This window comes from Nylanderia fulva, unplaced genomic scaffold (assembly GCF_048542155.1).
Source record: "Nylanderia fulva isolate GAGA-0341 unplaced genomic scaffold, ASM4854215v1 Scaffold28, whole genome shotgun sequence".
NCBI classification, from domain to species: Eukaryota; Metazoa; Arthropoda; class Insecta; order Hymenoptera; family Formicidae; genus Nylanderia; species Nylanderia fulva.
This window is the reverse complement of record NW_028190347.1, coordinates 1,532,679-1,554,509: the sequence shown is the minus strand read 5'-3', so window position 1 is coordinate 1,554,509 and position 21,831 is coordinate 1,532,679. Positions and strand designations below refer to the sequence as shown.

Sequence of the window (21,831 nt, the reverse complement as noted above, 5' to 3'; positions counted from 1 at the left end):
TTGAACTGAGTTGAAAACCAAAGTGATACGTACCGTTTGAACAGAATAAATCAAGATGACGGAAAAAGGAAAAATTAATTATGCTACATAAATTATGCGTAAGATTATTGTATTAAAATAATTGTATGTAAATAACATTTCAATGCAACAAGGTGTGCGTAGTCACTTTTTATAAAATGTAGTTTATACGTCAAATAAATGTTTTCCCTCGCACAAATCTGTATGTGACATGACAATAGGAGTAATATAACGTTAGCGTAATACGTGTAATAACGTCATTGTCAATGTCATATATTTTTGTCAGTTGGTACAAATATTTTTCCGAGACAGAATTTATAAAAAAAAAAACATTTTTATTTTAATCAAGTTAATTCAAATATATGTATAAAACCGAGATATATATAAATTTAATTTCTTTATTACATAATTAAGAGTACTGATATTACGGTATAATTAAAAATAATGATTTCCACATTAATCCTCAATAATGTAAATGATACAAATATAGTAAACGTATATATTTTTAAGAAATCGCGACGTCTCTCTTGAATCTTGGATTTATTACAAAAAGCTTACGTAACGTCGGTTACGATTTTCATCGGCAAATTGCATTCTTAATCAACACGAACTTAATCCGAGCGACTCGAGTTGTTCTGATTTTCAAGCGGCGCGGGCTCGATTGTTACGAGCCCGCGTATACGAAATTCACTCGGCGAGTCGGACTCTCGAGAATCGAATGGAAGAGAGTCTGCACAGCTCGCGGCGGTAACGACCGCCACCGTCGAAATAGAACGGAACGAGAGGGTGGAAAAGGGGGCGAGGGTGAAAAAAACCCCGAAGAGGGATAGCGCGGAGCGAGACGAGAGCATGAAAGCCGGCGGTTTCGTAGGGGGATTGAAGGAGGAGGTTGAGGGTGGGTTCGAGTGGATGCGGATATTGCAGTCGGCCAGGTTCGATTTTGCCTTAACGGCGAGAGTGGATATCGAATGATCCACGTAGTCAGAGCACCTTCCGAACCCCTTCTCGTTCCCAACCCCCACCACCGGTGTGCCCTCTCGCGAGTGTAGGACTAATCTGGAGGGGGGTTAAGCCTGAGCTGTCAGAGGGAGCGAAGAAGAGACTCCATGAAAGCAGAGGGTGGAGGGTCGAATTAAGCCCGGACGCGCCGGACTCTTCGTCGGTAACCTAACTCACGGGGGTAGTATGCGTGCCGAGGGTCGGGCTGCTAGCCTAACTCCACTTAAATTAAAGCAATCTATCCTGCGGAACTCTCGCGCTAAGCCGACAGGTTAAGCGAGAGAAGCAACCGAGCGCGAGCTCTCTCTCTCTTGCACGCTTTCCTTTACTTTCCAGGTGAACACGTTGTCGAGTGAATACCCTGGATTTGGTCATGTGAGCCATCTTTTTGCTCCTTCGTCTTTATCCTTCGTGTGTTTATATGGTTATAAGTATTTTGCGCGAGTATCATTGATGTACGTACAGAGAGAATTTTCTCTTAGCGTTTACCTTGAGCCCCGAAATCATGGGACGTAATCGTAGGACAATATGGTACTGGATGAATTTTTTTATAAGAGTTTCTCTGATTAATATTTATCACAATAAAAAATATTAATATGTACATAGTCAATTTTACTCTTATTAAATCCTTCCAATACCATAATGCCTCGCAATTATCATGACTTTCAGAGTAAATTCTAAAAGAGAATTCTCTTAATATTTTTGTGATATCAGTAATTGTGTGAGACATTTATTTAATATTCCCGATTTTTCCGAATAAAATTCAACAAGTCTCATGATTCTTGCAGAATATAAAACAAGAAATGACGAACGCTACTTCACTTCTTTCCATTCTACATTTCGCTCCTTCTCCTTATCATCCTGATTCCTCTTCTCCGCCACGAGAATTGTATTTTGCACGCTTGTTCCCCGGCCGGCTAGTTTGGCGAGCAAAGCGTGAGTGGACGTACCGTCGTTTAATCCGCTTCTCTCATGGATGCTTCGGCATCCGTCGTGTAAGTCACGGAATGTGCGCGCGCGGAAATGCCCAAGATTTATCCGGCTAATCCGTCGGGAAGAGCGACGCGGATTAACGACGACGATGTGCGCGATTTATTTTTTACGTGAACCACGGGTATTCCACCTCTTCCCTCTGCTCTCCGTTTCGATGGCGATAATGTGTAAAAGTAATGTATCATTTCGTGAATAAATGTTTAATTGTTTTAGTTTTCGTTAATAATAAATTATTAATATTTTTGCTTCATATTCAATGTAGCTCTGATAACGGTCGTTCTTGATAAAACATATACGATTACGAAGTAACGAAAATATACAAAATAGAGTATATTTAATATTTAGTGTAATATACTTACTTATTATTCATTTGCACTCTGTGACATAAAAAAAAATTCTCAAGTAAAAATTTAATTCTTTCATTTACGTGAATATATTGCCATGTGACATTAATTAAGAAAATTATATTATCAGAACATCGCGAAAAATGCAACAGCGTGCATAAGGATTTTGCGGTCTGCGTGCGCCGTTGTAAAGCATAACAGTTTTTCATAATTATACAGCATAAAAAAATAATCTGCGACGTAACGAGCCACGTAACCATCGCGCGCGTAGAAACGAGGTAGCCCCCGGTGGACGTGTTTCACATGCTTACACGTACCGCCTCGTAATCGGACGCACGCTGTAATAAAGTGTCACGAGACAAAACATCGATTACATTCGGGCCCTGCGTTAGCGGCAAGTTTTTCTCGCGCGCCACAAAAGAATCCCGGAATAATCAAATAGCGTTCGTATGTGCTTAACGCGCGAAGATGCAGGGAAAAAATTACGTAGCAGTTTTTTGCTCTCTCGCTTTATGCGAGTGTTAGTTTTTTATTTTCGTCACAAAATATCTAATTTGCTTTTCGAAATAAAGGAAGAATATATAGTGTAACTTTTCGCGCAGAAAGAAGGCATATTGAAGGCATATTTCAGAGGGTTCCTTCATCCTCCTTCCATGAACATTTCCGAAACCGACGGTTCGATCGACGGCGGTATAATCCGATTGCGCGGATTTCGTTCGGGAGAAGAAGGGCACATTCGCGCGCGAGGCGAAATTCGCAAATCGAGTCTAATAGCGGCGCGCGATTGCGTCGTGCTAATTCTCGAGGCGAGCGGCCGACGTCGAATGCCGATCTGAAATTACAGACGGCGCGCCGGCATTACCGGATCGTGTCGCCTCGGATTACAGCTGCGTTTCTGTCTTACTTGTCTTACCCGCGACAAGAATGTAATACAGCAGGGAACGGGACACCGAAGAGGTGACACGCGGACACGGACGAGCACTGTCGCGAACACGCGTTCGCGTTCCTTCCTTCCCTCGAGTCTCACGACTCGACGCGCAACGTGAGAGCGATAACGTTCGAGAAAAAGAAATCGCTTTTAATTTATCAACTGTCCTATCATATATGTATACGTTTCGTAATGGAGATTCGCCGTATCGCGATTAATTAGCTGTTCGCCTCGTTATCAGATCGACTCTTGTCAGTGTGTGACACTTTCCGCTTTTTCAATTATTAATGATTTTTTTCGAAGCTTTGCACGCAATAGAGATTGTGTATTTAAAATCTTCTTTTTTTTATCATTTTTTAAATACTTCTTAATTTATTATTTTTATAATATTATTAAAAAGAATTCGTATCCATTTTTGAAGGCTACTTATTTCTACATATTGGACGATTATTATTGAAGCAACGTTTTGTGTGCTTTCGTCGGGGGATGTAACGATGATATAGGTATAACTGCCTCTTTTTCCATTCGAAATACAAATGCGAGCCGGGAGCGTTACAATCGTGAAATTAAACGCATATGCATTTTGCATTCTATGAAGCGGCTAATTCCTAATGGAAACAAGAGTATCACCTAGGAGCTAAAAGCCGGAGGAGCTTTAGGGCAATCAATCATGCAAATTGCGATCGCGGCAAAATCTCTGGGACTCCGTTCACGATTCCATATGGTAATGCTGCTAATGCACCGATCGCGTATCAACGGACATATAGGGTGTCCCTAAAATCATTTCCTATTTATAGAATGTTATAAACCGCACTTAAAATTGCAGCGACAATTGTATTTGTACATTTGATATATACATTGAAATTATAAATAACTAAAGAAAAAAAAATCGGTAATTAAAAATGTAAATCTCTTGTTTTTCGAATAAATTTGAGTAAATATTACTACAACTAAAAACTTCATTAATGAGAAATTTATAGTATCAAAATAAAAATGTATGCAAATAAAAACTAATTTCAGACCAATATATGGAAAGTCTCCGATCGTAAAGTTGGCACTGTATATATTGTATGTATCGTTATATCTAGCAAAGGACGAACGCAATCTGGCTCAATTCCCAGAGAGCGCCGGTTATTTATTAACTATTAATTGTTCCATATCGATTCGCCTACAGATCATTTTTTTTCTATCTAGATAATAACACAATGTCGATAATCTATTTTGCAAATGAAAACGCTATATTAAAAGTATTATTATAAATAGCCTTTTCAATTTTGAAAACGTAATTATTATTATTTTGCATAAATGCAACAATATATATGTGGAAACATTTATTTGTAGCACTAACTCACTCATTCTATAGAAGGAAATTGCACATAAAATACGCGCTCCGCAAAAAGTGAAGTTATACATATTATATTCTGTAGAAATACTTTATCGACTCATCGGCCACAGTTATAATTGATAAGGTTCATTATCGAGATGGCATCGATTTGCTGCAAATGCAATATACGGCCGTTAATTAAATATTACACGAAATAACCAAACGAATAATTTTCCAATTTACTCTCTCTACATCACGTTCTTTTCTCTGTGATTTCTATTATTTACTACTTCAGTCATATGTATATGTTTGAAACAAAATATTTTTCTTGTAAATTATTTTTTGTAAAATTCTGTTGCATTTTCTCTCTTTTCTTTATCTTTCTATTTTTAATTTCTTTACCAAGTTATCAAAAGTTCCTTATTAATCTTTTTGTACACGTTTACATAACTTTTCTTCATTTTATTTCATATATTCAAAAGCAGATATTCGCAAAATTATCACGTTACTAATTTATTTAACAAATTGGACTTTGCACGAATCGAATTTTCTTCAATTAAAATTTGAACCTTCTTCAAAAGATTTTATCATTTTCGTACATTAAATATTTGTATCAATGCACACATAAAAATCAATTTTATTTCTCATTATAATTTCCTTTTTATTTAACAACTATCCAAATCAAATGTACGTCGAAAACTATTGTCATTCTCTAAAAAAATCAATTTCCGTTTCTTTATATCTCTCCTCTCACTTAAACTCTTCCTCCTTATTCAATTTCTCCATTATTAAAACGTAGACGGTGACTCGCGGTTTTTATCGAGAAAACCGGCCGAAAGTTTAACGCAATTTTACGCAGCGCGATCAAACGGCCGTGCCGTTTATTATTTCATCGGAGACCTCAATGTACCGCGCGCGATTATCGCGCGTTTTAATATCACGATATTAAGCCCTTTTTGAAAGGCTACTCAAAGGGCCGCGGAGCGAGGCGAGTGGCGTTATAAGCCGGGATTGTCGACACGACGCAGCGTACATCCACTCGCGCCCCTCGTCGCCGTTGGCGAAATGCTGTTGAATCGGTAGCGCGGGGCGAGATCCAATCGAATTAATTATCGTTCGTTGTTAATTACCGCGGCCCGACCGATAAAACGCAGCCGCCCGTAATCCGGCGACCCACGGAAAAACGGAGAGAACGAAACGCGGCGCGAAAAAACCGACCGGTTTTTCGAGCGAGAGAAGGGAGCGAAACGCACGCGCGTGTTTCAACCCCCGTTAATGTTGCGAGACAATGAATTTCAATTATCGCCGTCGCGAAATGTACGAAACTGTTTAAATCGTTAATCACGAAATGCACTGGCGTGATATAATACGAAAACGGGACTGTGGATGTACCTAAATTTCGAATTAGCACGCGATTAGGTCATGACAATTCGTGCGTTTATTTGTCAGATCTAAACGATTATTCTCTTCTTCAAAAAAAAAAAAGAAAAAAAATCTTGACAATGGTAAAAGCATTTCACATATTTATGAATGTATTTGTAGCTTTTATTTTATCCGTGAGAGGAAAATAATTATGATAATGCGAGGCTGTTTCGCAGTTCTCACAATAATTAGAGATAAAATAAAAAAGGAATATAAAATAATGTTGCTTTCATATTTTGACAGCTCAAAAACTAGAATCGAGTAAGATTTGAGTTACGTTAAGAAGAAGGGTATTTTATATATATATCATCATTACTTTTTCACACAACACTTTCTACATGCTTTCTATACTTTTTCCGAGTCTTTATTGATCGAAAAAGAGTTTGTATTTTATTCTACGCTTTTTGTTTCATTGAACTGCATTGCAACCGACTTTGTTCTCACACAAACCTAGCAACCGATGGAGGATTAGGAACTTCTGGATACTTCTTATCCGGATTTGGTACCCTCAGGATTAAGGGACGAAATCGGCGAATCGATGTCATCCCCGTTGAAATTCCGCACAGAGATTTTAAATCCGAAAGCGCATTCTACCGCCATCTACGCGCTGACGTAGAGAACTGTAATCCGCCCGAGCGACAAACACTTTGACGTGCAAACACTTTGTGAGGGAATGTTTCTTCGCTTGGATGTCCGAAAAAGCATCTCAAGCGTATCGCAAAACCGTTAGACCGAATTTACGTCAATGTGGCCGATGAAGAAGACTCGAGGCGACATGTCGAAAATTTTCGTTTATAGGATGAGATTTGCTTTAGCGATCGCTCATCTTGACGATAATTTTAAAGATTGAAATATATATATTGACATACGAGATAATATGTTACGCTCGACTGCCTTCAGATACAGATTTACATATAGTGGGTGATCAACATTAATGTCAAGGAGAAAAATTGACAATCTTTGACGATAGATTAAAGCACATCACATTATATTTTTAATGTCGAGATTATGTATTTCTTATACATAACTTGTTACATAACATACATAATATACTTGCATATGTCTAATCTCTGGTGAATCTTGTGCAGTTTTAAAGATGCCTCGTAATATCTTACCTGAAACAGAAAGCGAAAAATACTCGTGTTATTACTTATAATTCGAAAAGTTTATATTTACTGAATCTCGAAATGAATAAGTATCAGTTAAAAATATAATATGTTATTAAGAGAACCATGTGCAATCGAAAGACGATTTTAATCGATTAATTATAATTAAAACACATAAAGACGGTTTCAAGGCAATCTGGTTCGTCGCTATATTGTGAAAATCGATACACAGTAGGCTGGTTTCATAACATGAGAAAGTTCATATACTTTATAAAATTATTGAATATCGTTTGCACTTGAGGTACGAAAGATCGAAAGGAAATGACTGTTTACTCATAAATCTACTGCTCTATCATCAATCAACATAGAGTAATAGACTTCTGAGGAAAGAAGTGAATTGCATTTGCAGTTGAAATAATAGAAAATGACAGGAGATTATTGTTTACTCGTCAGAAGACAAGTTGATCTATCATCAATCAAAATGAAATGATAGACTCTTAAACGAAGAAAACTATTGTCCCAAATATCCTTAGAGCAATTTTAAAAGATGTTTTAAAAAGTTATCAAAATAAAAAAAACTTCAAGAGTTTCAATTAATCACACTCCAGCAAAATTGATCGTCGCGAGAGAAAAATATCAATATAATCGCCAACTATTAAAAAAAAAAAAAAAAATACGAAAAATTGTAGAAAGAAACCGAAGCAATACGGGATAATTTTTACATGGAACGAAAACTGGATTGACGTCGGGAAATGAACGATCTATATTGTACGACATGATCGAAACCGCGGAAACCGAGAAGCGAGACGTCTCGTCCTCATCTCGTCCCGTTCTCGCCTCCGTAATTTGCGCGCATCGAAATAATCTCGAGACACACACAAGAACGATCGGCGTGACGGCGCCCATCGTAAATCACCGGTCGATCCGATCGCGGCGAGCGCCACGGCGTCATCCGTCTCTGACAAAGTGCGAGCTCGCCGAGGGATCTTCCGCCGCGCTCCGGCAACTTCCGGCGGTCGTTATTTACGGGGCTAGATTGGCGGGACTTGGGGAGCGCTCGAGTTCCAGCGCGAGAGGCGTGAGGCCGGGATCGCAAATTGATCTCGGAGCTCGGAGAAGCGAAGGCGTCGCCTTTTATCGCCCGCCGATGCACTTCCTCGCGTCGCGCGCGTCTCGGCGACGAAAGTAATTTTCTTAGACCGCTATCGCGCGACCCGGGCCCGCTCTCGACGTCTCTCCAAGCGACACGAGACGGGTCGCTTAAAAAATGCATCCCCGAGAAATCGATGTGTTATCGGGAGAAATGTTACGTGCATGCAATTTGTGAAATAGCACTCTGAGTGATGTATGGTATTCCGCGTAACTCTTCAAGTCCGGATCGAATACCGAGGCTGCTGCTCGACTTCGTATTCAAACGAGACGTAACAATAAACGAAAGATGTGGAAAGCGTATCGCGTCGAATCTATCAAAAATCCAGAAAAAATATAATTTTATTTAAAGTTTATTGATATATTATCCGTGGAAGATAATTTAAAAAATTGCATTTAATTCGTAAGCTCTCTCCATATAATCAAGTAAATTCTAAAGTATCCTTTTCCAAGAGATTTCTATACAAGCACGAAAACTTTATCGAATGTCGAGTATCTAAGCCGTCTTGGAGAAGCATTTTTCCTCGTGTATCGCAGTGACACGTAACATGTAAAATTAAAGCGATTATTAATCACGGAAAGAATGAGATACACGACGGTGCAATTTAGGTTCGCAACTCGAGGATAAGCCAAGGTGCCGTAGATCAGGTATGAATTCTTGATATTCGGAACCTGGGCTCGACCGCAGACACCGGAAACCCACTGCGCTGGCAACCACTGCTGCCTTCCTCTGACAATCCCGCGGTATGTTAACGTCACTATGCGTACAGAAGTTAAAATGAATTTCTGCGGTTCGTTCTCGATGATTATTCCAAATGAGTCGTCTGACCTCGTTTAATAAACATTTTTAAAGTGGATTATAGCGAAAATGTTATTTACACGCGAGATTATAAGTATTTGATAGATATTGATAATTTCTTATAAACTGATTAATTTTTGTTGTTATCTTAGAGTCATCAAAATATGAGAGCGTCCTAATTTTTATTATATTTTTAATGCACAATAAAAAATATATATTGCGAATGCGAAAAATAGACTAAATGTTTTATGATATTAATTACGCGAATCTATTCTCTCTCACGTTTTGAATATTCTATATCCCAGACACAATCGTTTAAATTTAAAGACAACTGTGAACTCTATAAATGAATTTTTAGAGACTAACGCGGCAAAATTTAGCACAGGCGGCTCTCTGAAATACGCACAAATCTCTACCGCCGCTTGCACTGGACTGAATCTTTGATAAAGAAAACCGACAACGATGTTCAACCATGTTCTCGTGGCATGGGTCGAATGTTCGTAGAAACCGCGAACGTTTACCGCTTTAGTCACATACACGTCGATCGTGTAATTCCTGACGTTACAAGGGCTGGATAATTAACGGATACACCACTAATTGAGCCGAGTCATGCAATATAGAAGCGAATGATATTTTCTCAAATTTTGCACAACATCTATATAAAATGTACATTCTGTTAATTTCTAAATGCAATTTAATGCTTTACTAAAAACCAGTCTAATCATAACAAAAGTAATTAATATAATTAGTATAACTATAACGAAGCACGACAGCAATAATAATAATTATCAAGTATTATAAAATTAAAAAATAAATAAATAAAATAATAGATAATTTTAATTGTAGAACTATATAGCAGATTTGCGCGTTAAAATAATTTTTGTCCATATCACTGTCGTCATCATTGATGGATTCATCAATTTTGTGTAATCGCTGTTAAAATAATTGATCATTCTATTCCCTATATTATAACAAAGAACACATATGCAGGCACATAAAACGAGTGGCGATTTGGCGTATCGCCGAAACTCATAGAAAGTCGTGGCCGGGACATCGGCGGCGATGGTGATCACGTCGCTAGAATTATCCCCGGGACCGGAAGATCAGTTCCCAATAATCCGCGGCACGCGCATTTACATCCGGGAACGAGGCAATAAATACGACGTTTACACGGCGGGTCCACCTGCCGGGATCGCTGCGGCCCGGTCGTTTTCTCCGCGGAACGACGGGAAGGGATCGGGATAAATTCCTGGCCACCGGCCAGTACCTCGGGTTCTCGAAGCCGTTTCGCCCGATACAAATGGACGCCGCCGACAACCCGGGGAACTACGAAACTACGGCACTAAATGGATCTACTGCCGCCGCCGTCGCCGTCGCCGCCAATGGCGAGATACGAAAGAACGCGAACACGTGGAACGAAGGGGTGACGATTAATGAACTCGCCGTACTCGTTGCACGCAGTTGTGCCAAGTTCATCGTTTGCGCTTGTTATTGGCAGATATACTAAGAGGCGGCTGTGTGTTAACGCGTCGTGACGTCAATGAAGGATTTTGGCGAGTTTAGACGAGAAGTTGCTAGTTGCGCTCACACAAACGCGTTCTTCGGCCAAACTCGACGTGAACTTTAATCTCAATTTTAATTTTAATTTCGATTACACAATCGAAAGACTTGATTAGGAACGTTTATACACGTGGCGTGTCAAGATCCAAAAACATCTGTGAAATTTAATATATAATCTATAAGAAACGCGCAATAATTGACAAAATATAATCTCTTGAAAATATATAATTTACTTAAATAATGCTATCAAATAAAATGATTGCAAAATATAAATAATATTTATATCATCTGTCAAAAAATTATAAATTTCAAAAAGAAGTAGTAAACATTGTAAGATGAAATAATAGGGGGAAAAAACGAGCTAGAGGAATCTCGAACAAACATATCTATCGAACGAGAGAAAATAACATGACGAACAATTTGGAGATTACAGAGGCTCGTTCTAGTTTTCAATCGGTCGAATCTGCTGCATAGGTCTGCAATCCCTCCCTCTCTCAATTCCATCCTCCCTTAGTCCCTGAGGGCCTCGCCTTCTCTGGCCGAGTCCACTGGTATTTGGCATTTTGCATTTTGCATTTTGCCACGCGCGGTTGTCTCGCACACGTCGTCGCGCAAATTTAGCGTAAATAATTCCAGCCTTCGCGTTTCGCTATTTCTTTACTGCTACCACTGCGCAAAACCACTCTCCCGCATCGTCGTGTTCACAGACACGTGGATGTACATAGCTATGTGCACACATGCAATTTGTAGATGTGTATGTGTGACCGATATGCGATGTGCTTCGATACCAATAAATGTACACAGATTTCTCAGATCTACAAATAAATAAAAAATTCTCCTTTTTAATGTAAGATTTAAAGGACAAGGAGAAACCTTGCACGACTTTATGAAAATACGTATTTAACGTTAAATGCGGTTAATTGACACGCGATTTGCGTTTCACTATTGATCGTTTAATATCGTACATTTAATATGAAAAGTGTTTGTTTTGTTTTATCCTGAGATACGTAAAAAAAAAATTCGGAGCAAAATAGGTTTTAACAGTAAATGCCGCTGTCGAGGCAACGAAGATATAGTATTATGCTCTGTTACGTCATCATAAGCTATTGTATTTACGTCATTGCTCGAGAGATAAACGAGAAATCGATCGCCACGTGACATTCGCGTTATTCCAGCAGCCGCCACGAGGATATCGGTGCTGTTAGTTTAGCGCTTGACAAACCGGCACGAAGCCAACTTTGACATTTGAAAAGTTCACTACATCCCATGTGTAAATATCCAAACAAACTATAAACCGAGTCAGATGTCTATTATGGTCCGTTTTTATATTCGAAGTATAGCCCTGACTTTATAAATTTCTTTTTTAGAAATTAATCTGTAACTTGACAAAAATTGTTTTTATTTAAAAAAAAATGTATATATATATGTGCATTCGACAAAGTAGGATTCGATTACAAAAATAAATGACATTTCGCAAAATATAAGATTGTTATTACAGAGGATATTATGACGAATAAAAACCGCCAGAACTTTGTCGAAAAAAAAACCTTGTTCATTTCCTTCTAATTCTCCAAATCCGAGAATGCTACTTCAGTTTTACATTCCCCAAAAAACTGAGCGATTAATAATCTTCTCTTATACACGTAAATTAAAGGATTAATCTCTTGATTTAAAAGACCACCGGCGCTCTGATCTCTCGCATTTGCCGAGTTAAATCCTAACTTTGGAAATGGGGAATCCTTTCGCGGAGAATAAGATCGTTATCCCGGAGGAGTTCCCGCGCGACAAGCGAATCACTGTCCCGAGAACAACTCCGTGGATATTCCCGTTAAGTAAATATGCACATCGAAGCAGACAATCCGGCTATCGCCGGGAGAATACGAGAATATTTCGTCAACATGACTGCCGCGGCAAGTCTCTCGCGTGATTTCCATCCGGCACCGTGAGAAACGCGGAAAAGGGTGGCGGAGCACAACGGGGTAAGCGAAGGCAGAGGGAGAAGACGGTAAGAAAGGGATGGGAACGCGTTTTCCAGCATCCGGTGTAGCGCGCGTCTCGGCAAAGTGAGACGTCTTAGCCGTTGACGGCGTTGGTCGTCAGCGTGGAAGACGCGAGCGAGTCCTGTGGGAAGAAAAGGGGTTGGGAGCGAGAGACGTAAGAAGGGGGAGAGAAGGTGACGAAGAATTTCGAAGCAAGGGGAACATAAAGCGGCGAAGACAAGGGTAGAGAGAGAGAGAGAGAGAAGCGCAGGCTCCGCGCCGTCTTATTTGGACGCTGATTTGAAGCGAACGCTCGAGAATTTGACATTTCCGCCAACTTTCCGAGACTTACATAACCCTCGCACCTCGGTCCCTCCCTCTTTTCCTTTCTTACGTCTTATATACCGAAAGCGTGTCTCTCTCCGTCCTCGTATTCGCGAGAAAGAAACACAGAATCTCAAAATATCCAGGCAAGATTTTGATATTAGAATAGCTCTCATTTAGAAGATACTTAGATGTAATACGGATCTGTTTTCATGTCCCACATTTAGCACTAAATATAACCATCTAATTTCGCCATCTAATATGATAAGATGTGTCGCAGGCCGAGAATAAGATGTAATATATTTGACGTTACGAAATATGAAAGTATTTTAATTTCTCTCTTTAACGATTCCTCTTCTTTTTCATTTTAAATAGAAACACGAGTCAATTTTCTATTTCAGATCTATTGTGTAATTTTACAATCAATCAAATGGAATAAAAAAACATGTTATAATAATTAATAAAATAATTATAATTTTAAATTTTTTTTTAAAAGCGAATGTTTTCAACAAATTTGTGGCAAATATTAGCAACATTAAAATAGGTTGTAACTAAAAATCTGTATGATGCTCTAAACATTTTTTGTAAACAAGCAAACGAGATCAATTGAAAACCGTTATCAAAGTTGGAACAAACACTCTTGTACCAACGATTTGACTTTGCCACTGGGTCAACTCATTAATGAATTGATACTCATGGTCGCGTTCAGATAAGGGTGTTATCAACATTCGCCCATTTCATCCGGCAGAAACGCTCGACCGGTGCAGTTTTAATTTCTGGATATAGATGTAGAGAGGTATATGTGTGTGCTCTCTGCACATATAGGTATATATAGATATCATGTTCCCTAAAAGCATGACAGAAAAATAATGATATTGAGATTGGGAATGTTTCCAATACTTTTCAACGATTATTTTTAGTTTGCCAAACACAATCACTAAAATGTGTCTCTAAATCTTAAACGTTATTTTTCAACACGCGGATGATTCTCAAAACAAAAATACTTATTGTACTACACTAATAAAAATGTACAAATATATATATAATAAATATAAAAGCATACAAAGTTTCTCGTATAAAACTCAGTTGTAACGAAGAAAGCATTATAAATAGTTGATTTTTACATGTGAGTGGCTTTTTAAGGCGATCAAAATTTAAATCCTTTATGCACAAATGACGCAGAACATCGAAGCGTCCTTCCGGAAAGACAACACAGAGGCAAAGTCAAGATACATCCCTTTCACGCAGTAAGAAGAAGGCGACAGCATGGCATCGACAAGGGGATGGAAAGCGTGCTCTGGCAAAACAATCAATTATCCGAGAAACTTTTGAAAGAGAGAGAGAGAGAGAGAACGATGGGATCGGCGCAGCTTTTTCTTTAGCCGAAAGCCGATTCCTGCGATCAGTTTCGAAAGGGGGACGGCTAAAAAGGCTGGCAGGAGAGTGCGATGGGGACAAGAAAAAGGAAAAAGAAAGTGAAGGAGCAAGAGAGGAGAGCGCAAGAGATCGGCTACTTTAACCCGAGTCTCGGAAAGTTCTTCGTACGGACAACCAGCTCCTTCGCTTCTTCAACCCCCTCGACCAGCTTGCCACCCTGCATTCCTCTCCCTCCCCCTCCCCCACACTTTCCACGTTCTTAGGAGTGAGGGAATTGATTCGTGTTCCGTACTTTTCACGATTACAACGATTGCCGAATATAAATCGACGGAAGCGACAAGGAGGGTAAGAGAACGGGAAGAGGGCAAGTTTCTTCCCAGTATAACCTTCCAGTAAGATTTAATTGCGGAGAATTCGACGTAATTTTTTTTCCTCGTGTTATCCGAGAGTCGCAAGAAGTCCTGTATTTAAATAGAAAAAGTAAGATTAAATTTAAATTTTCTATATATAGAATTTGTATTTTCAATTTGGATAATACTTTTAACTTTCTTTAAATCAAGACACTTCTCTCTTTAGATTATTTCCATAAGCAATAATCAATTAAATATTAATATAGTTTACACGCAACATTTTTTGTATAATTTTTTACAAAAAAAAAAAAAACAATATTTTAAACATATACGATTCGATAGGAATTTAATCGATACTCTTCGAAAGGCCAGAGTTCGCCAAATCATCATATAGAGATACAAGAGACGCGCCTAATATGCGAGAAGTCGGAATGCTTTAGTCTAATTTATGTGCTTGTGGGTCCGGTCTCGCGTTTCTCGCTATTGTTTCCCGTACAATAAGTCCCGCGGTTAAACGTCATCCCCCTTTCGATTTACTCTTCGGCAAACACAAACTCCAAGATTCCCCACCAATTCAGAGAATTTCTGCGCTATTATGAAAAGTATATAATTGCATGTATGTGCCTGTGTGTGTGTGTTTGTAATGATAGAAATTATATGATATGTAATATACAGGGTGTCCGGTAACTAACGGACCAACGATCACAAATGGATTCTTTGGTCAATTTGGGAACGATTTTTCCTCAGCGAAAATGTCGAAAAAGGTCATCATTTTTTACAACTTTCCAATATTTGTCATTATGTATCTTTATAACCAAGCCTCAAATTAAAATTTTATTATAGTAAACTTTACCTGAAATTAACTGAAGAATGTAATTATGTTAGACTTTTAACTCCAAAACGTTTAGTTTTCAAAAAACCCAATTTTTTCAATCGCTTATAACTCGAAATATTATTGACTTCTTCACATTTTTGCTAAGGAAAAATCGTCTCCAAATTGGTCAGAAAATCCGCCCTTAATCATTGGTCCGTTAGTTACCGGACACCCTGTATATTAGAGATATGTGGTGATTCGATGAAGGAGGAAATTAAAAAATTGAATTTCCGAATAGAGATATTCTTTCCCTCTTACACCGAGAAGAATTATTCGTCGTTGAGGTCAACGGGAAGAAAACGGATGCTGAGCAGACAAAGTAATCTCAGCTTGCTCGAGAATCTGGGGAGAGTCTTGAACCAAGTCGGGGAAGATGACCAGAAGTGCGATCTTCCCGAAGTGCAGACTCGCATCAATTAACGCCAAAACTCTGAAGGGGTCTTCAAAGGAAAGACGGTCGGTTCATTATTCGCGCAGCACTTTCGCCGCTCTTAAGGCAGATTTATCCAAGCGGGTAGTATCCATTCTAACGAGATCTTAGCAGGCAATAATCCCCTTCATACACACTCACATACACAAATATTCAACTTTTATATTCAATTTTAATTGCAAAGGTCATATCAAAAGATTCATAATAATCTCTGTCAAATTAAAAATAAGCGCATTAAACTTTCATCCAACTTAAAGAATATGAACATATGATTTTTCAAATCCGATTTTTAAAATCACACTACGTATAAAAGATAGAATAAAAAATTTCGAAAATAAATGAGGCACAAAGAGAAGCCACGAGCAAGAAGAAAAGGACTGAACAAGCTCGACATAAAATTCACTTTAGTTAATCTAACTCACATCAAATACAAAACATAATTCACCGATTTCGCTTAATAATTTTGAACATTCAAACTTCTAAGTCTAATTACTAAATAAAATGTCTTATGTTTTCATTGAAAGCGTTTGCTGAAAATAAATGACGGAAAAAATAGAGGCATCAATTTACAAGAACAGCTGATTAGTCTCGATCGCGGGGAGAAAAAGCGCCGGCGCGAGATCCCGCCTCGTTTTGCCTAAAAGATCGAGTAACTACGGTTATCGGCCTAGCGAAAATAAGCTTAATCTCGCTGAGTGAATTCGCTGCCAAATGTAATGCATCTTCTGTCGGCGGCAAACGAGAAAATTTTTCCCCTATCGATGAATTCGCGAACGCGAAATGTTGTCGAACATGGAAAGAGAAAAAGAAGAACGGACGAGATGTAAAGATTAGGAAAGACGAGAGGAGAGAAAGAGGGGAGGGGGCAAAGGGAGGCTGATAGGGGAGAGGAAAAGGATGGTGAATGTAGGCAGAGCCAGAATCCGCGCGCGTGTTTCAAATATTTTATTTCTACTTGTGTTGGCAAAGCTCATAGAACGAGACGACGCCACTCGCGCGCTGCCCTCTTCTACTTGTTTTTTTTTTTTTTTTTTTTTTTATTCTTTTTCTCTTCGACGTCGTCAATAAAACTCGCGATGTATGAAAGAGGAGGCCCAACCGCTGCCGTCGAACCCCGATCGGGAGAAATCTCGCCAAAGAGGGACGAACCGCATCGCGGAGTCCATTTATGTCCATTCTATTACATATCCCATAACTCTAATCGAATTTAATGCGTCTTATGTTTATTCTAATTATCGAGGTGAATTAAAATTTAAAAAGGGTTCTACGTTTTTAAAAACAAATATATTTTATCTTTACTAAATATAGTGTCAGTATTTCCTGCACACTACTGTTATAACACACAGCTGCTATGTTAAAAAATTTAACACGCTATATTTGATGCTAAAAGTTCGAAATGTCAATATTGACTTATACAAAGCATACATTAAAAATAGCGACATTATAAATCTCGTCTAACTTTATATGTATCTTTTTTTTTAATTAAATTTTTTAAATACTTGATATTGTAATATAATGTAAAAGGCGAAAAAGGTGACAGAAAGAAGGAAAGTGAAGAGATATGTCACAATTAAGTAATCAATCATAACAGCTTAACCACTTTATTATATACACACCTGGTATTAATCTTATACATACTTAACTATATGAAGCAACTATGTTCCATTTATAGTTGCTTTACGCTTATCGACTTTAAAGTTAAATTGATGGTCATAACATAGGTACGACCTAATATTGCACACGAACCTTTAACCGATAGTGCAACTTTACTGAAACATTATTCTGAGCATTAGCTATATTACCTATATTAAAGTGATATTACATATAAATATTATAAGAAGATTATATAGAAAGAGCAATTTAGTTATATAGAGAATTTAAATTCTAATATTCATGATATTAATAATTTATGTATGCAAAACTGAAATTCAAGTATATAAGTTTAAAATAAAAGACATACGAGGAAGGTAAAATGGAAGAAAAAAAAACTTATAAAAAAATGTTCAACATATTTGAAGAAAACCTAACTACTACTTCAGTTTTTATTATATACTTAATATGTAGTTTGCATGAACCTATCGAAATGCAAATAAAATAGTTCAACTATATACATCTGTATCGAGTATCACTCATAGAGCGCAATTTGCAGCTCGTCTCGTGTCTACACGGTGTCCCTCGCGTTCCGCTATGAATCGGCAACACCTGACCGCTCGACCGACATTCGTGAGAGGCATAGATACCTACCAGGAAACGGCGGACTTGCAACATTTATGCGTTTACGTCGATCGCTGATATAAATACTGCACGACCTCGCTATAAAGCCGGGAAGCCGCTATTTACGGCCGTACGCTGTCGCGAACGTCGCGAGACAGGGGTATCATTTCCTACGAACTTTCCTTGCGACCTCCATGCACACTTATATACATTGGCGAGAGAAAGATCCCCGGTTATGCAATGGAATATATATGACAACCAGTATAGGGGATACGATTCGTTAGCCCTTAACTATTGCATCGAATCATTGTTATATCCTTCATTCACCCTTTTTCCCATATATCAGTAATGTATAAGCATTTAAATGATAATAATTAGCTCGTTTAACGCGCAAGAAATTTAATTTCAAAATTAATTGGCAAAATGTTTAATATCGCACATTAAATGGTTGCGCGGCGTACAGACACTAATGGGCAGAAGAATCTTATTATTTACACATACAATAATTTACTTCTCATAAAGTATGCGGTAATATTAAACTACGCAAATTCAAACATACAAATTTTATAGCTAATGAATGCCAATTGTTAGTTCATTTTCATCATATGCGAAATTTAATATCAGAGTTAATTGGCGAAATATTTAATATGAAGAATATCGAAAACGATTATTGATACGATTACATACAAACGATGTAATTTTTAAATAAAGAAAAATTTTATTAAAATATTTATATAGCATTAGATTAATAAAAAAAATCGTTTATATTTTTTATTAGTTTGAAAACCACAGAAGCAAAAAAAACGAACAATTTTCAATTGCTCTGATATAAACTCAATTTTCGTACAATATGCGATAATACTGTGCGCACGCAAGCTCGTTAAACATAAATTTTATATCTAATAAATGCAAATGTGTATCGTTATCCTTAATTGTTCGTTATTAGAGAAGTGAATAGTTTAATTCACATTTCCAAAGTGTGTCACGCATTTCCTTTATTCATGTAATCACTAACCACATTTACATATCGAAAAAAAATGCTATTGTTGATTAAAAACTGTTTTAATAAATTTAACGCATAATCACAAAAATAAAAAAAAAATCTATGCCAGTTGATAAGCTACCCAGTACAAAAACTAATAAAGTATAACAATAAAATGTCAACAACTTGCTAAATATGCGATAATATTTCATTTATCGCGATCAAGTTACGTGTGCAAAAAATATAAAATTAAATATTGAAATATATAAAATATTATTACATATTAAAGAGTAAATTAACTTAATACACTTGTAATTGAATTAATTTTAATTGTACAAGTGCTGATAATTACTTACCGTATAAATTATTTTGCTAAGTACCTATATCACTCTGTTAAATACTTTACTATCGCAAACCAACAATATTTAAAAAATATTTTAAGTCGTATTTTAGTATATTGATTTGTTTCGATCTTTTTAATAAATAAGAAAATGGTAAGCACGGGGTGCTCTGGAAGAGAAATTTTTGTATACATATAATGATATATCATCTTTGGAGGATTCTTTCTTCTTTTCTGCCTAACATAGTGATATTGCGAAGAATTATAGTCTAAAAATAAGCGAATAAACGCTGACAAGTGATAGCAAGCAATCGCATAGAGGAAATAATTGGGCCGCGGTGAGGTCGCTTAATTATTTAGCAGCGAAATCGAAGCGCATTTAGCATGCAAATGACTATCGAACCGAGCGGATCCGGGTTTTACACCATCGTTGAATCCAGATATTTCCCGGCCTACGTACTGACACATCCACTATTTCCCACCCTTGCTCCGATAACCATTTTCCCATCTTTATTTCTCTTAGTTATAATAATAATAACAATAAAATTTCGGCAGAAATTTCCATTGGGTAAAACATTTCGGGAGAAAATCAAAATTCGAAAATTTAATATGTCGAATACCATTGTTGTAATATTAATGAAAAACAGTCCGGGAGATATAAAAGAGAATTACGTATTAAATATTATTTGTTAAACTTAACACAATGTACTGCCAACATCGGATCCGAATACAATGCGTATCAAGCGACAATGTGTGTCACAGTATAACTGTATATTCATATCTCGCTGTACATCGATATAGTAATTAACGCTATGTTACCATTGTCATCCTGTTTGCCTTGCGTGTCGAGATTGCATTACTCGGCTTCTTCGAACGACGTGCATTCTTTTTCGCTTCACGCTCTCTCTTTCTCTCTCTCTCTCTCTCCTCCGGTTCTTCCCCATTCACTGCACTACTAATACCATCGCTTTCAGACTCTTACATCCACCAGCCGCGTATTCGCATCCGAGAAAATCCGATAATTCCTGCCGCATGGCGACGCGATGGAGAGCGGTGGGATAAGAGAGAGAAACGAGAAGGAAGTAGCGGAAGAAAAGGAGAAACGGAACGAAACAGAGCGGCTAAAGCCAGGTCGTTTCCGCAACGAGGTTGGTGCTTTTGCTCGTGGTTCTATGCATATAAACCCACACACTGCCCCGTTGTAACACGCCAGTTCGTAGTAACCTCGCGAATAATATCGCGTATATTCTCCTCGGCAATAAACAATTTTCCCAGTGTGAGCTGATAGAGTACATCGAGAGCGTGCGTTAACGAGTCCGTGTAATGTATCTTCATCGTTAACGGTTAGGAGGAAGGAAACATTGTGGGAAATGTTCTTCTTTATGAAACTCGGCGTTAAAACACGTGTCTTTTGCGTCATCTAACGTGCGATAGATAAACAACGATATAGATTGACACTTTGGTAGAAGAAGAATCAAGAATGCATCCAATTAAAGATAATTATTAAAATGATTACATTTCGATATTCTTTGGAAAATAGAAATATTACTTTTTAATTTTGATATATCTTCGTTCTCTAAGCTAGTTCTTCACTTCTATTTTTAAAAATCCATACAAAAAAATCTTCAAGAACGTTTATAAAACACTAATATTTACTAAACGATGATACTGTGTAACGTCGAGGTTCTCCAACGTCATATGAGATAATCTCGGAAAATGACCTAAATATCCTACATCGTCGCTATTTTTCCTTAATCCGCGTAGCGGATGCAGGCGCTTAATAATCGCTGGCGTCGATCCCTAAGTCTGTGCATAATTACGGCTCCACCGACACTCCAACGGCGCTGGTGTAACAACCACGGCAGAAACCTGCGCACACCTCGTCGCGGCTCATATGCCGAAGACACACGCGCGCGCGCGCGCACGCGGTGACGTTCATTTACACACACGCATCCTCACAGACCGCAGGCACTTCACCCTTCGGCGTCGTGAAACACACACTGCGGATGGGATGAAAACAGCCGTGGTATACACAGGGCGAGACACTATCTCCAGTAGCAGACATCGCTGAAGATGCAGCGGGGGTTGCTGCTCGAGAGTTACCGTCGGTTCATTTACCGGTATTGTTGCGATCCCTTGCCCTTGTGGATCCCCGCGAGCTTCTATACTCCGATCCGAACACCCCTACTTCAACCACGCGCGACACATCTCTCCGATCCCTTCGCATTTCTAAACACTCGCCGAAAGCGGCCTGCTTTCAACTAATGCACGATTGGGATATTTGGGAGTTTTTGTGTAAAAGAAATAATTACTTGAATT

The 21,831-nt window shown here is 38.1% G+C and overlaps 1 protein-coding gene and 1 long non-coding RNA gene across 7 annotated transcripts in view; both read right to left on the bottom strand.

Moving 5' to 3' along the window:
* Rbp6 (RNA-binding protein 6) overlaps positions 1-21,831 on the bottom strand; it is a 590,474-nt gene that overhangs the window by 411,505 nt on the left and 157,138 nt on the right. The window lies entirely within an intron of this gene.
* The window catches only part of LOC114937653 (uncharacterized), a 152,520-nt gene continuing 137,688 nt past the window's right edge, over positions 7,000-21,831 (bottom strand). For all 4 annotated transcript variants that reach the window (XR_003820918.1, XR_003820919.1, XR_014924970.1 and 1 more), the window contains exon 4: positions 7,000-7,143. This is a non-coding gene — a long non-coding RNA (uncharacterized LOC114937653). The remainder of the gene's footprint in view (positions 7,144-21,831) is intronic.